The following is a 14,708-nucleotide window of genomic DNA, read 5'->3' as shown; positions in this document are numbered from 1 at the left end:
ACGTGCTGTGTTTTGTTTATTATTGTTTTGTTTTGAAAATTTTCCTGATTATTATTATTACTATTATTATTATATTTTATATTATATACGGCTATTGTTGTAAATTTGAACTTTTATTAACTTTTGTATGATATGAACATATATGTATATATATATATATATATATATATATATATATATATATATATATATATATATATATATATATGTTTGTATTACATGCAAGTGGAATGAAATGTAGAGAAATTTCGATAATGTGCTTTGTTTTCAATATAATTATACTTTAAACAAAGCACAATGTTGCACAATGTAACACATTTTACACATCTTTACTGAAAATTTCCTGCAATAAATAATTTAAAAATCCTATAGAAATCCTACTATTAAGAAATACTTAAAATATAATACATTTAAATTGTATTTAGAAAAATGCTCATTTCATTACAATAATTAAATTAAAGAATTGAATAAAGTAATTAAGGAAAATAATTTACAAAATAAACAAATGATATTTTTAAAGACCTGTGAATTTTAACAAAATAATTAAGTAACTTAATTAATAATAATGAGAACCCTGTTCTTGTTTTAATAAAATAATAATTACAAAAATAAAAATAAAACAAATTATACTTTGAAAACTGCGCGTTTCTGTAATAAATACTGAAGTAGATACAATAATTAAAATAATGAGCAAATTATATTTAGAGATCTACGCTATTTACTAATTAGCTTAAAAATATACAAATTTTGATATATAAATATTTTATTTAATTTTATTTTCTGTAATTAATAAAATTGTATACTCAAACATTTAATTATTTTCATAAATGTAATAAAAATTTCACAAGAATTCTATTATTTACAAATTTTTTATAAATTCCTTCGCAATAATTCAATTAGTTTTAAAAATAATAAATTTTTTTTTAAGGAATTCAATTATTTTCATAAAAAATAATTAAAAATTGTAGAAAATAATAATTGATTTGAAATGATGAAAATAATTTTCAAAAAATTACTGTAATAATTTTAAAATGAATTTCAGTTAAAATTTTAGATTATATAATTGAATATTGAAAGCATTATAGCGTTGATTTTTTGAAATAATTGAATTTTCAAAAAGTTTCAAATTAAAATCTTTGATAATTTGAACTTTATGTACTTTTAATAAATAATTGTGTAGAATTAAGTTTTTTTAAAAAATTTAATGGAATTATTCTTAAAAATTTGATTTCAAATCTTCGAAAAAATCAAATATTTAAAAAAAAGTTTTTTTTTTAAATTCTTTGGAAGAATTCAATTATTTGGAAAAATATCAGAATTCTTCATAGGAATTCAATTATTTACAAATATTTTAATAAAATTTTTGAAGGAAATAAATTATTTTAAAATTTAAATGCAATTTTAATTAAATTTTTTTGAAATAATTCAATTATTCTTTTAGATTTTAATATAATTCTTCCTAAGAATTCAATTATTTACGTAAATATAATTCTTCAAAGGAATTCAATTATTAAAGATAAATAACAAAATTATTCCCGAAAATTCAGTTATTTTGAGGCATTTTAATAAAATTCTTTGCAAAATTCAATTGCAGCAATTCAATTATTTTCATAGATAATAAAATTCATCGTAGAATTTCAAATATTTTTAATACAATTTTAATGGAATTGATTAAAAAAATGTTATAGTTCTTAAAAATTTGATTTCCCAAATTCAAAAAAATAAAATTTTTAAAAAAATATTTTTTTAAAATTCTTTGAAAGAATGTTTTTATATTTGTTGTATTTCGAAAATATTAATTATTTAAAACAATGTTTATAAAATTCTTACAAACAATTCAATTATTTTTAAAAATAACAAAATTTTTCAGAGAAATTCAATTCTTTTTAAAACATTTTAATAAAATTTTTCGCAATAATATAATTATTTTCATAAATAATAATAAATTCATCGCAGGATTTTAATTATTTTTAATACTATTTTACAGGAATTGCTTGAAAAACGTATTTTTTCTTAAAAATTTAATTTCAATTTCTCGAAAAAATCAATTGTTTAAATAAATATTTTTTTTTATTTTTGGAAGAATTTAATTATTTACAAAAATATTAGAATTTTCTAATCGAATGAAATCAATTATTTTAAATACAATTCTAATTAATAATTAAATTATTTTAAACACAATTTAAATTAAATTATTTTAAAACAATTCAATTATTCTTTTAGATTTTAATAAAATTCTTCCCCAAGAATTCAATTATTTACATAAATATTTCTTCGAAAGAATTAAATTATTTACAAATAACAAAATTATTCTCGAAAATTCTATTATTTTGAGTCATTTTAATAAAATTCTTTGCAAAATTCAATTGTTTTCATAAATAACAATATTCATCATAAGAATTTAATTATTTATAAAAGTAATAAATTTCTTCTTGGAAATTCAATTATTTAAAAAAATTCTGATAAAATCGTTGGCAAGAATTAAATTATTTTTATAAATATTTAAATTCTTCAATGAATAATAAAATTCGTTGCAGAAATTCAATTTATTAGTATAGGATTAAGAATAAGAAGTAAATAATTTTTAATGAAAAAATACCCTAGATATTGAATATCATTGAAATGAGAAAAATTTTTCAAAATAATTGAACTTTGAGGAAGAATTTTGTTATTTATAAAGATAATTGTGATTTTGTCGAGAATTTTTTTTTTTTTAATTTTAAACATAATTGAATTTTGTGAGAAGAATTTTATTACTTTTGAAAATAATTGAATTTCTGCAATTGAATTCTTATAGTTTCCATTTAAAATAAGTAATAGAAAAAAAAATTCTTTCAATTTTTTTGGAGAGAAGAATTTTTTTTTTCTTTCGTGGTTAGGTACTTTGTGGGGAGAATATGGTAAGCCTTGTGAGACAGTTTTGTCAAATATTCTTTGCCGGAATTTGAAATATAAAAATGAGTGTCCAAGTATAAATATATGTGCATCTGTATGATATAGTGGTACTTAGAGAGATTATATTCTTGAAACGATTTCCCTTTATTTTTGAAGAAATGATTTTCGTTGACAAGACGCAACTGACTCCTGTCGATCAAAGGGAATCAAGCATCTGTGTCATATAAAGCAGCGAGAATATAGGGCTCGGCGCTTATATACAGTTATTCACTTAGATAGCTATCACTGATGGAGAAGGATGTTGGCACTTCTCGAAATGAGACGCGGAAATGCTTTACCAAAGAAACAGCTGAAAGCCGATCCCAAGGGCTTTTCATTTCAGATACACGTGCGCGCTGTCTTACGGATTTTTCAAAGTTTACTATGCGGTACTACTTGAAAACTTGAAACTTTGTGCGCGCGGTTATTGTTTCATTGTGTTTGCTAGCCCTCCTTATCCTTCACTCAAAAAACATTGCTCCCCCAAATGGCGAGAAATATTTCTTCACTCTTCTCATAATTTGAAATATTGAGTACACTCTTATTTGTTAGATTAGAGAGTGTGTCTTTAGAGTATTAGAAAATCAAAATATTTAAAATATTTTTTAAATATTCTCTATAAATAACAAATTTTTAATGGAACTAACAAATCTTGGTTGGTACAACCTTTTTGTTAAAACAAACTAAAAAAAAAGTTTATTTGGTTAAACGATTACTTGTCTATTATATCAAATAAATATTTATATCTATCAAATAATTATTTCACTGCTGAAGATTTCAAAAATTTTAATATCTTCTCGTACTTAGTTTTCTCAAAATGATAGTATACATAAGTGTGTAATATAATTCATTGTTGCGACAGCAGAGAACATAAAGTTTTTGGAATATTTGGACACCTAGAGTGCTTTATAAAAAGAAATCAACGCCCTCAAAAAGTTTAAGTATAACCTTAAAAAAATATATAGTGTATCCCGGTTTGTAAAATATAGAGACATTTTATAATAGAATCGACAACTAAAAATAGAAAAAGAAGTGTCTGTTTCACGTACAATGTTTGTACAATAAAACCCCATAGCTTAAGCAGGTTTTAAGAGAAACATGATGACAATACAACAAACTTTGGAATGGGTCTGTTGTTGTGGCTTTCATATAGACGCAGCGCTATAAGCATCTTTACCAAAGATGAATGGACCGGATATACCTAAATATATTGATTGAAAGCGCACACACCTGAAAATTTTCTGTTTCTGACATATTTCGCACTGAATATTTTTTCTCTCCTCTGTATGTTTGTGTATTTTCGTCACCATACATTTGACAAGAAAATGGGGAAAAAATATGCAGCTGGAGAAGCTGCTAATAATAATCCTTGCGGAGTATACAGTAGGACATAAATAATAAGCATACCGAGATGGAAAATTTTCATTTTCAAAATTGCTTTTCATTTGGAATAACTTTTTCGAATTGTAAGAAGACTTTGAATTCTATTTAGGAAAAATAAGTACATTCTTACTTAATGAAAATGCTTTTGTATTTTTAATATACTTTTTGTCAAGTATAAGTATATAAGTTTTTAACGATTTTCCAGATATTTCTTTTTTGAAACACGATTTTAGTTATTTAGAAAATATTTTTATGTGTAAAATGGTATTGTAAACAAATGTACTTGAAAATTGTCAAAGAACTTTTTCGAAAATTATAAAAAATTAATATAGATAATCGAAGAATTTTAGTTCAAAATTCTTGAAAATAATAATTGAATTCGTTTTTAAATTTAACAAAATCCTCTCGTATTTAAATGAATAAGAATTTTTTTTTTTTTTTCAAGAACTTTTATAAATAAAGGGCAAAGTTATAAATTTTTCAAAATTATTTCTTTTTCTCAAGCGGTTTTTTGTAGTAAAAATGAATAAAGAAAGAATAAAAATCTTTAGAATAAATTTCGAGGTAGTATACTCTTTTCAAAATCAGTGATTTATGTTACAATTTTTCAAAAATAAGAAAGAAGAAAAATAAAAAAAATTTGTATTTCTCCTGCGGCACTTTAAACTTGAAGGGCCACATTAACAGAAGTAAAGGGTGGAGGCGGGGGGGAGAGGAAGAAGACTCACTTTCTCAAAAGCATTTTAACCACTATAAGAGTAAATGGCGGAAAATCCTCCTCACGTGCAGCCACTCCCCTCTAAGTATAATATTTCCTCTCAGTCTAATAGGCCTACAAGATGAAACAAACTACCGTTGTATACAGATACGATGCCACTGCAATACTGCATTTTAACAGAAAATATATGCCTGTGATGGTAAATAATACATGTATATGTAAATACTCATATAAAGTTAATAATAAAAAAACAAGCTTGAAGGAAAAAAAATTGGAAGCTGCTTGCTCTCGCCCACACGCGCGCACGCGTCACATCGTAAATCAAGAGGTTGGGGAAAAATTTCCAGATATTCCAACATATATATATATATATATATTGAAGAGAGACGTGCGGGGCCTTAACAAAGACCGCTATTCAAGTTATGGAGTTTTTTGAAGAATAGACTCTTTAGTTTAGAGGGGGGAAACAGGACAACAACCGAAACGACCGAAACTGAGAAGCCAACAAAAAAATTAAGTGCTGATTCGATCTTAGATTGCTTGATTACGTTCCTATTGAGTAGCGCTCTCGCTTTTCAATGTATACAGAGAATCATAAAGGTTTGTATACCATATGGGGTATTCGATGTGAAAATTTTTCATTCTGAAATTATTCTTGATTGGCCTCTATTATTGCAATAGCTCTGTGTACTTAATAAAAATTTGGAAATAGGGTTTTTTCAATGTCTTATTTTCGGTTGAAGTTACGGACTTGATATCATATTTAGTGTATACTTATTGTTTGTAATTATCTATTTTTATTAATTATTTATAATAATTGGGTATTTTTTAATTACTTATTTTTATTTTTGTATATTTTCGCTTTTATTCATTTAATTTAATTATTTTCTGTTTACCTGTTTACTTATTATATATTTAATTTCATTACTCATTGTTTCATTTATTTATCAGGGTTGCCACGCTTTTGCTCTTTTCAAATTCCCTGACTTTTCCAGGTTTTCCAGATTAAAAAACGAAATTTTTCCAGGCTTTTAATATGAAAATTATTCGAAAATATCAATAACTTCATTTTTAAATAAATCATTATTTTTTTTTTTATAAATTAAGATAATCAAAAATTTGAAATTCAATAACTTATAAGAATATTATTATAAAACATGAAGATATCGATCGATCGCTTTCTTCATGTTTTATAATAATTAAAACTTGCCACTTTGTTACTGCAACTTCTTCAAAAATTATTTTCATCATTACGATTATTCATTTCTAGAATTTTCAATTAAAATTCTTCTTTAGGTCAATTTTTTTTAACAAGTTTTAAAAAAATTCTTTGAGAATTTTCAAATTCTTTTTCTTACAATTTAATTTTATGAAATTTTGATTATTCTGACATTCCTCAATTAAATGTATTAGAAATTAAAAACTTTAAATAATTTCAAAAAAAATTCCATTAAATTTTTTGAAAAAACTTAATTCTACACAATTCTTAATTAAAAGAATATAAAGTTCAAATTATCAAAGATTTTAATTTGAAACTTTTTGAAAATTAAATTATTTCAAAAAATCAAGGCTATAATGCTTACAACATTCAATATTATAATCTAAAATTTTAACTGAAATTCATTTTTAAATGAATATTTTATTCGAAAATTCTACAAGAATTCAATTATTTAACTACAAAAATAAATATTTTATTAAATAATTAAATGTTTCTTAAAATTGAATTTTCAGACAGAGTTTTATCAACAAAATTTTTAAATCATTGAATTCTCTTGACAAATTTTAATAAAATTTTTAGGAATAATTTCATTATTCGAGAAATTTGATGAAAATTGTATTAAAAATAATTGAAATTCTGACAAGAATTTTATTATAATTTTTGAAAATAATTAAATTTCAAAAAGGAATTTTATTTTTTATAAAGATAATTGAAATTTTGACGAGAATTTTTGTAAATTTTTGAACATAATTAGATTTCTGCGTTAAACTTTTTTTTTGATAATTGAATTCTTGTGAAAAATTTTATTTTTAAAAACAATTAAATTCTTGAGAAGAATTTTATTAAAATTTCTTAAATATTTGAATTGCTTCGAAGAATTTTATTTTTTACGAAAATAATTGAATTCTTTCGAAGATTTTTACAAACATTTTTGACAATAATTATTTTCCTAGGAAGAATGTTATATTTACCGAAAAAAATTGTATTCTATGAACAATTTTGTTATAATTTTTAAAATTTATAAAGCATTTTATCAAAATTTTAAAAAAAAGTTTAATTCTCGAGAATTTTATTCACATTTTTTTTAAATAATTGAATTCCAATAAAAAATGTATTATTTGTAAAAATAATTGAATTGTATAAGAAATTCTCACAATAATTTTATTATAATTTTTAAAAATAATTGAATTTCAGAGAGAAATTTTATTTTTTATAAAGATAATTGAAATTTTGACGAGAATTTTTGTAAATTTTTGAACATAATTAGATTTCTGCGAAGAATTAGAATATACTTTTAAAAGTAATTGAATTCCTGAGATGACTGTTATTAAAATTTCTTTTTAAATAATTAAATTCTTTTGTGAAATTTTATTTAAATAGCGAGTAGACATTGAATTTTGGCAAATTTTTGAAATTTATTAAATTTCTTCGAAGAATTTTATGAAAAATATTTTGAAAAAAATTTTATTGTTACAAAAAATTTCATTATCTATTAAAATAATTTAATTTTTTGAAGAAATTTAATTAAAATTGTATTGAAAATAATACATAAATTGTAATAAATAAATTGCAGCAGAAGTTTTTAAAATAATTAAATTTCATTGCTAAATTTTAATAAAGTCTTTAAGAATAAATTCATTTTTCAAGGAATTTTATGAAAATTGTATTAAAAATTAAAAATAATTGAAATTCTGTCAAGAATTTTATTATAATTTTTGAAAATAATTGAATTTCGGTGAAAAATGTTATTTTTTATAAAGATAATTGAAATTTTGTAAATTTTTTAACATAATTGGATTTCTGAGAAGAATTAGAATATTTTTAAAAATAATTGAATTCCTGAGGCGAATTTTATTAAAATTTTTTTTAAATAATTGAATTTTTTTGTAAAATTTTATTTAAATACTAGACACTCAAAATAATTGAATTTTGACAAATTTTTAAAATTTATTAAATTTCTTAGAAGAATTTTATTTAACTTATTTTGAAAAAAATTTTATTTTTGCAATTAATTTCATTATCTATTAAAATAATTCAATTTTTTGAAGAAATTTAATTAAAAATGTATTGAAAATAATACTTAAATTGTAATAAATAAATTATTGTAGCAAAAGTTTTTAAAATAATTTAATTTTTTGCTGAATTTTAATAAAATTTTTAAGAATAATTACATTTTTCGAGGAATTCCATTAAAATTGTATTAAAAATTAAAAATAATTGAAAGTCTGTGATGAGTTGTATGTATTTATGAAAATAATTGAATCCCTGTAAAATATGTTATTATTTATAAAAATCATTGAATAATAATTTTAAATTAAAATTTGTTAGAAATCTTTAAAAACAGGCGAAATTCCAGAAATTTTTTTTAATATAAAATAAAACTTTCCTGATTGTCTGCATAATTCGAGAAATGATTAATGACTGGGAAACAGTTGTTGATGTATAATTTAATACAATTACAATTAATAGTTAATGTCTAATAGCTACAGACAATAATTGATGGCAATGCTAGGATAGAATGATAACAATAAATAATTGAATAATTAACTAAATACGCCAATAATCGATAACATTTTCTCTCTCTCTGTCTTTTGCAGCAATGATTGACAATGAATCATTAAAACTAGATATTACATACACATAATGATTATTATTCCAGACATTATTATATTAAATAATATGAATAAAGATATACCGCGTTCAACTGTATAGAATTTTATCAGTCAACATAAATCATGAGTGCGAGTACAATAAAAATTTAATAGAGGATAAATTAATAACAACGAATGATTGACATTAATGGCAACGATTCAGTTTTTGCGCACAGTGGGTTGCACTTTGCAGAAAATATTAAAGGTGTGTTTCGTTTAAATACTTGGTAGTTGAGTGGGTGTGGGTATTTGAGTAAAAGAGTGTGTGAGAGAGAGAGAGAGTGAGTGAGATGGGTATTGGGATGAACCGGAAATGGACCGAAAGACCAAACAATTGCAAACTTCCCTCCGTAAATAACCGGAAGCTTGACAGAAATATACCAACCGGTGAAATACGCGCAAAGCGACCACGCTTTTGTGCTGCTTGATTAATTGTAAATATATGTGTGAATACCGAATTAACTTGCAACTCGTCGACCTGACACTGCCAATAACTTAATTCATGCAGAAATTAATTCTACGTGAGAATCTAGTTTATAAACGTGCTGTACATATATAATTATAATACGAATGTAATTTCCATGTTACACGTTTTATATATAATTTATATATTTATATATATATATTAGGTTGAAAAATGTAATTTTCCCTTGATTACTTCCTGGTTTTGTCATATTTTTCAGTTATGAATGATAAAAAAATATGATATGTTCATTTCACAGAATGATACATATTTTGTAATGTGTGTATATGAAAATTTTAATTTTCTACTTTCATTCACTTTTGTTAATTATAGGATTTTTACGTTACACAACATTTTATGCAGTTTATTTTATTATTATTATTATTTTCTACAATTTTTAATTATTTTTTATGAAAATAATTGAATTCCTTAAAAAAAAATTTTTATTATTTATAAAAATAATTGAATTGTTGCGAAGGAATTTGAAATTGATTTGAAAATATAATTGAACTTTGAGGAAGAATTTTGAGTGCTTTGCAATTTTTTATAATAGTTTTCACTTTTGTCTTTGAAATTCAAAACTAAAGAACAAACTAGAGGGTTGTTTTCTTGAAAAATTGCTCACACTCGACGAGCGCTATAAATATTTCATGAACTCTTGCAAAATTTCCGAAACATACTTTTGGAATATTACGGAAATTTTTTTTTTCAATTTAACAAAGAAGTTAAAGAAAAGAAATAAAATTATTAAATTGAAAGAAAAGGAGAGATTTTCTATAATATTTTTTTGAAGAGAAATAATGTTTGTAATATATATTAAGAATTTGAATGCCAACTTTTTTTTTGCTTGAGGAATATATTTCAAAACGAATAAAAAAGATAATCAGCAGAGGCTTAATAATAGTGTGTGACTCATCTAAAGTGAGTCCGGATAAATAGGCACATTTTAGGCAATTTTCAAAGGTTAACTTGGGTTAATTTTTTTGTGATCCAACACCATTCTCTTCTTCCTGAGATGAGCCTAATATATTGTTGCTGCTGCTGGTTCAGGAGCTGATATATTGTCTCGGGTCATATAAGATCAGAGGTCTATTCTCCTGTTACAACACTCTCCTCCGGGCGTGTATATTGCATATGTATCGTGAGTATGAATGTCACGTGCAAAACAGCAAAAGCCCATTCTCTGTTTGTGTGTTGGCATAAGTATACATATATATATATAGCGAGAAATGAAAATGAAACACACAAAATATTTGAATTTATTATTTAAACGGACAGTCACTTTTCATATTGTTTGAATGAAGAGGATATTAAATACAATGAATGCAAATTATTCTCCTGTACACAAACACACGAGTATAATATTAAATTAATTACATGAAAATTATATATTTATCATTAAATAATTATATTGATCAAATTAATGAATAATTAACCCATTTAGTCACAAGCTAAATGATTTTTGGCCCAAATTTAAGAGTTTTTTTCAAATTGCTACTTAATGCTTCTTATTAATTTGTGTGTCCTCTTTAAGAACATTTTTCCCGTCTAAGCGACTAAAATTTACATGGCTGCCACAGTGTCCCTCTAACAACTCATTTTGAGACGTCTTTTTTCAAGACACTCTTGTAAAATAAAAGCTTAAATTTGGCCCAAAAAATAGGAATTTCAGAACTAAAAATGGCTTAATATATTTGTCATCCCAAAATGAAAATATTATTGCACAATGTTGAATGTAAAGATTTGAAGAATTTAATCAGAAACTGTGAGTATTAAAATAGATTAGGTATAAATCAGTTGTAATTAATTTAGAGGTTTAATTTATATAGAGAATCAGTTGGCGTACAGTACTCCCATGACACTAATCTCTAGACAGAATCAATAGATACCAAATCGTAACAAAAGGACATTGACGCATAATACTGATCCATATTATAAGTCCCCCCCCCCTCTCACTCTCTCACTCTCCCTTCATTGTGCGGTATTAGCTATAATTAAATCTCAAATTGCAGGTCCGGCAATGTCGTCAGATATCAAAGAAATGGTTCGCGTTTGACATATGAACTGCCTTTGAACCCGTTTAATTATCTTAACTTCAACGACACGTCAAACACGTGCCAAGTAATTGACTGATTTTAAAGATTAAACTCGTGATATATACATTTATGAAAAAAACTGTTACTTTTTTATGCGCAATATTTAATGGCTTTTAATTATCTCGTTTTATTAATGGAGTAATTACATGATACAGGAGTAAAAATATTCTTTTAATAGATTTTGTTGTGCGCACGATGAAAAAAAAAGTATTGGCCAATTATCCAGGATGTACTGCATATGTTCGATTGTTATTCTAACCAGTGGAAAATAAATTCACTTCATGTAGCCGTGCGGTAATGGCATATAACATGAAACTGATTCCTCCCGCTAATTAACCCAGAATATGTGGAGTAGAATGAAAGATCAGCTTTCGAAGGTCTTATGCGCAATTTGTGGTTATGTAAAAGATCTAATTAAAAGAAACTAATACTTATTATTGTCAAATCTTTTTTTCTTTTAGAAAGTTTCAAATTTTTTTTCACTTTTTCATTGCTAATAAAAATTTAATTTTCATTTGGTAAATATTTTAAGTACAAACAATTTTTCTTTTCTTTTATTCTTTGTTATGAACTAAATGGTACAGAGAAATTTAACCTAAAGTTTGATTGTCATTTTTAGTATTATCTTTCTGTTGATACATTTATTTCTTGTCACATCATTAACACACTGGGTCCATTTGACCCTATAATTATGTCAATAACACTTTAGTCTATCTTTTAAAATAAAATTAATAATTATACTTTAACATGGTTGCCACAGAGCCTGGAAATCTTGAAAAATCTGGAAAAGTTATGGAATTTAGAAAAGGGTATGGAAAATCTGAAAATAGAATGGAATTTAAAAAAAAATTCTAAAATTTCGCGTTTTTAAAGATTTTTAAAAAAATTTTAATTTAAAATTATTATTCAATGATTTTTATAAATGATAATATTTTTTACAGGGATTCAATTATTTTCATAAATACCTAATAAAACTCATCGCGCAGATTTTCAATTATTTTTCATTTTTAATACAATTTTAATGGAGGTCCTCGAAAAAGGAAATTATTCTTAAAAATTTGATTAAAATTCAGCAAAGAAATTCAATTATTTTAAAAACTTTTGCTGCAATTTATTTATTACAATTTAAGTATTATTTTCAATACAATTTTAATTAAATTTTTTCAAAAAATTGAATTATTATAATAAACAATGAAATTCTTTGTAACAATAAAATTTTTTTCAAAATAATTTTCATAAAATTTTTCGAAGAAATTTAATAAATTTCAAAAATTTGTCAAAATTCAATTATTTTCAATGCCTACTATTTAAATAAAATTTCACAAAAAAATTCAATTATTTAAAAAGAAATTTTAATAAAATTTGTCTCAGGAATTCAATTATTTTTAAAAGTATTCTAATTCTTCGCAGAAATCTAATTATGTTGAAAAAATTACAAAAATTCTCGTCAATATTTCAATTATCTTTATAAAAAATAAAATTCCTCTTCGAATTTCAATTACTTTAAATACAATTTTCTTCAAATTTCTCGAAAAATGAAATTATTCTTAAAAAATTTATTATATTTGTCAAGAGAATTAAATTATTAAAAAATTTTGTTGATAAAATTCTGTATGAAAATGCAATTTTAAGAAACATTTAATTATTTATTTGAATATTTATTTTTGTAGTTAAATAATTAATAAATTTTGTAGTTAAATAATTGAATTCTCGTAGAATGTTATAATAAATATTGATTTAAAAATAATGAATTTTAGTAAAAATTTTAGATTATAATTGAATATTGAAAGCATTATAGCGTTGGTTTTTTTTTTTGAAATAATTGAATTTTCAAAATGTTTCAAATTATTTTATAATTATTAAAGAATTTTATAATTATTTTATATATTTTATAATTTTAGTTTATTTTTTGGTTCAAATAAAGAAAAAAAAAAAAAAAATTAAAATCTTTGATAATTTGAACTTTATATACTTTTAATTGAGAATTGTGTACAATTAAGTTTTTTCAAAAAATTTAATGGACTTTTTTTAAAATTATTTAGAGTTTTTAATTTCTAATACATTTAATTGAGGAATGTCAGAATAATCGAAATTTCATAAAATTAAATTCTAAAAAAATGAATTTGAAAATTCTCAAAGAATTTGTTCAAGAATTATTTTAAAATAATTGACCTAAAGAAGAATTTTAGTTGAAAATTCTAGAAATGAATAATCGTAATGATGAAAATAATTTTTGAAAAAGTTATAGTAACAAAGTAGGAAGTTTTAATTATTATTTTATTATATTTCTTTGATAGCAATGCTCTGAGATTCACGTCAGGACTACGAAGTATAATTCTCGAGTCAAATTAAATAAGAGTCTACCTAGAAATTAAGTATAAATTTGTTCCATTTAATTAAATTAGTATTAGGAGTACTTTGTACAAAAGGGCATGTCCCGTTATTTTCAAATAAATAAATAAATAAATTATAAAACATGAAGAAAGCGATTAATATCTTCATGTTTTATTATAATATTCTTATAAGTTATTGAATTTGAAATTTTTAATTTCTATATGAAAAAATAATAATGAATAAATATTTATTTAAAAATGAAGTTATTGATATTTTCGAATAATTTTCGTATTAAAAACCTGGAAAAATTTCGTTTTTTAATCTGGAAATTTGGAAAACCTGGAAAAGTAAGGGAATTCGAAAAGAGCAAAAGCGTGGCAACCCTGTTTAAATACTTTAAATTGTTCTTACGATTGATTTATATTAAGATTAAAAATAATTAACTAAATCGTTCTAAAAATTAGTTTGTAAATTAATTATGTAAATAAATTTACAAAATGAAAATAAAAGGAAAATTGAAATTTGTCAAATTGAAAACGATTGAAAATGAAAGAGAGAATAAAAATGTATATTAAGAAGTAAAATTAATAATAAAAGTTTATAAATGTGTAAACGTAATCGACCCACAAGTTAAACATCATGTACATTTATAAATAAAAAAACTTTTAATTTTCTCTGCAGTCTTTTATTGAAAAAAAAAAAATTAATTTTCTTTGATAGTACAAGAAATGAATTTTCGAAAAACGAATTAAAGACATAATTATTTAATCTATATTCTGTTTTTCTTTGTTGTTTTTTTTTTCTTTATTTGATAAAATTGGAAGAAAACGTTAAAAGGCTGATTGTTTATTTAGGATGGACAGAAAAAAAATCCGACAGATTGGGGATAACTAGAGGTTTAATATAAAAA

The 14,708-nt window shown here is 22.8% G+C and overlaps 1 long non-coding RNA gene across 1 annotated transcript in view; it reads left to right on the top strand.

Annotated features, from left to right (window-relative positions):
* Window positions 1–14,708, top strand: part of LOC122502535 — a 112,319-nt gene that overhangs the window by 79,352 nt on the left and 18,259 nt on the right. The gene's annotated exons all lie outside the window — the stretch shown is intronic.

Source organism: Leptopilina heterotoma, unplaced genomic scaffold (genome assembly GCF_015476425.1).
Source record: "Leptopilina heterotoma isolate Lh14 unplaced genomic scaffold, ASM1547642v1 Lhet_232, whole genome shotgun sequence".
Lineage (NCBI taxonomy): Eukaryota > Metazoa > Arthropoda > Insecta > Hymenoptera > Figitidae > Leptopilina > Leptopilina heterotoma.
This window is presented reverse-complemented; position numbering and strand designations above follow the sequence as displayed.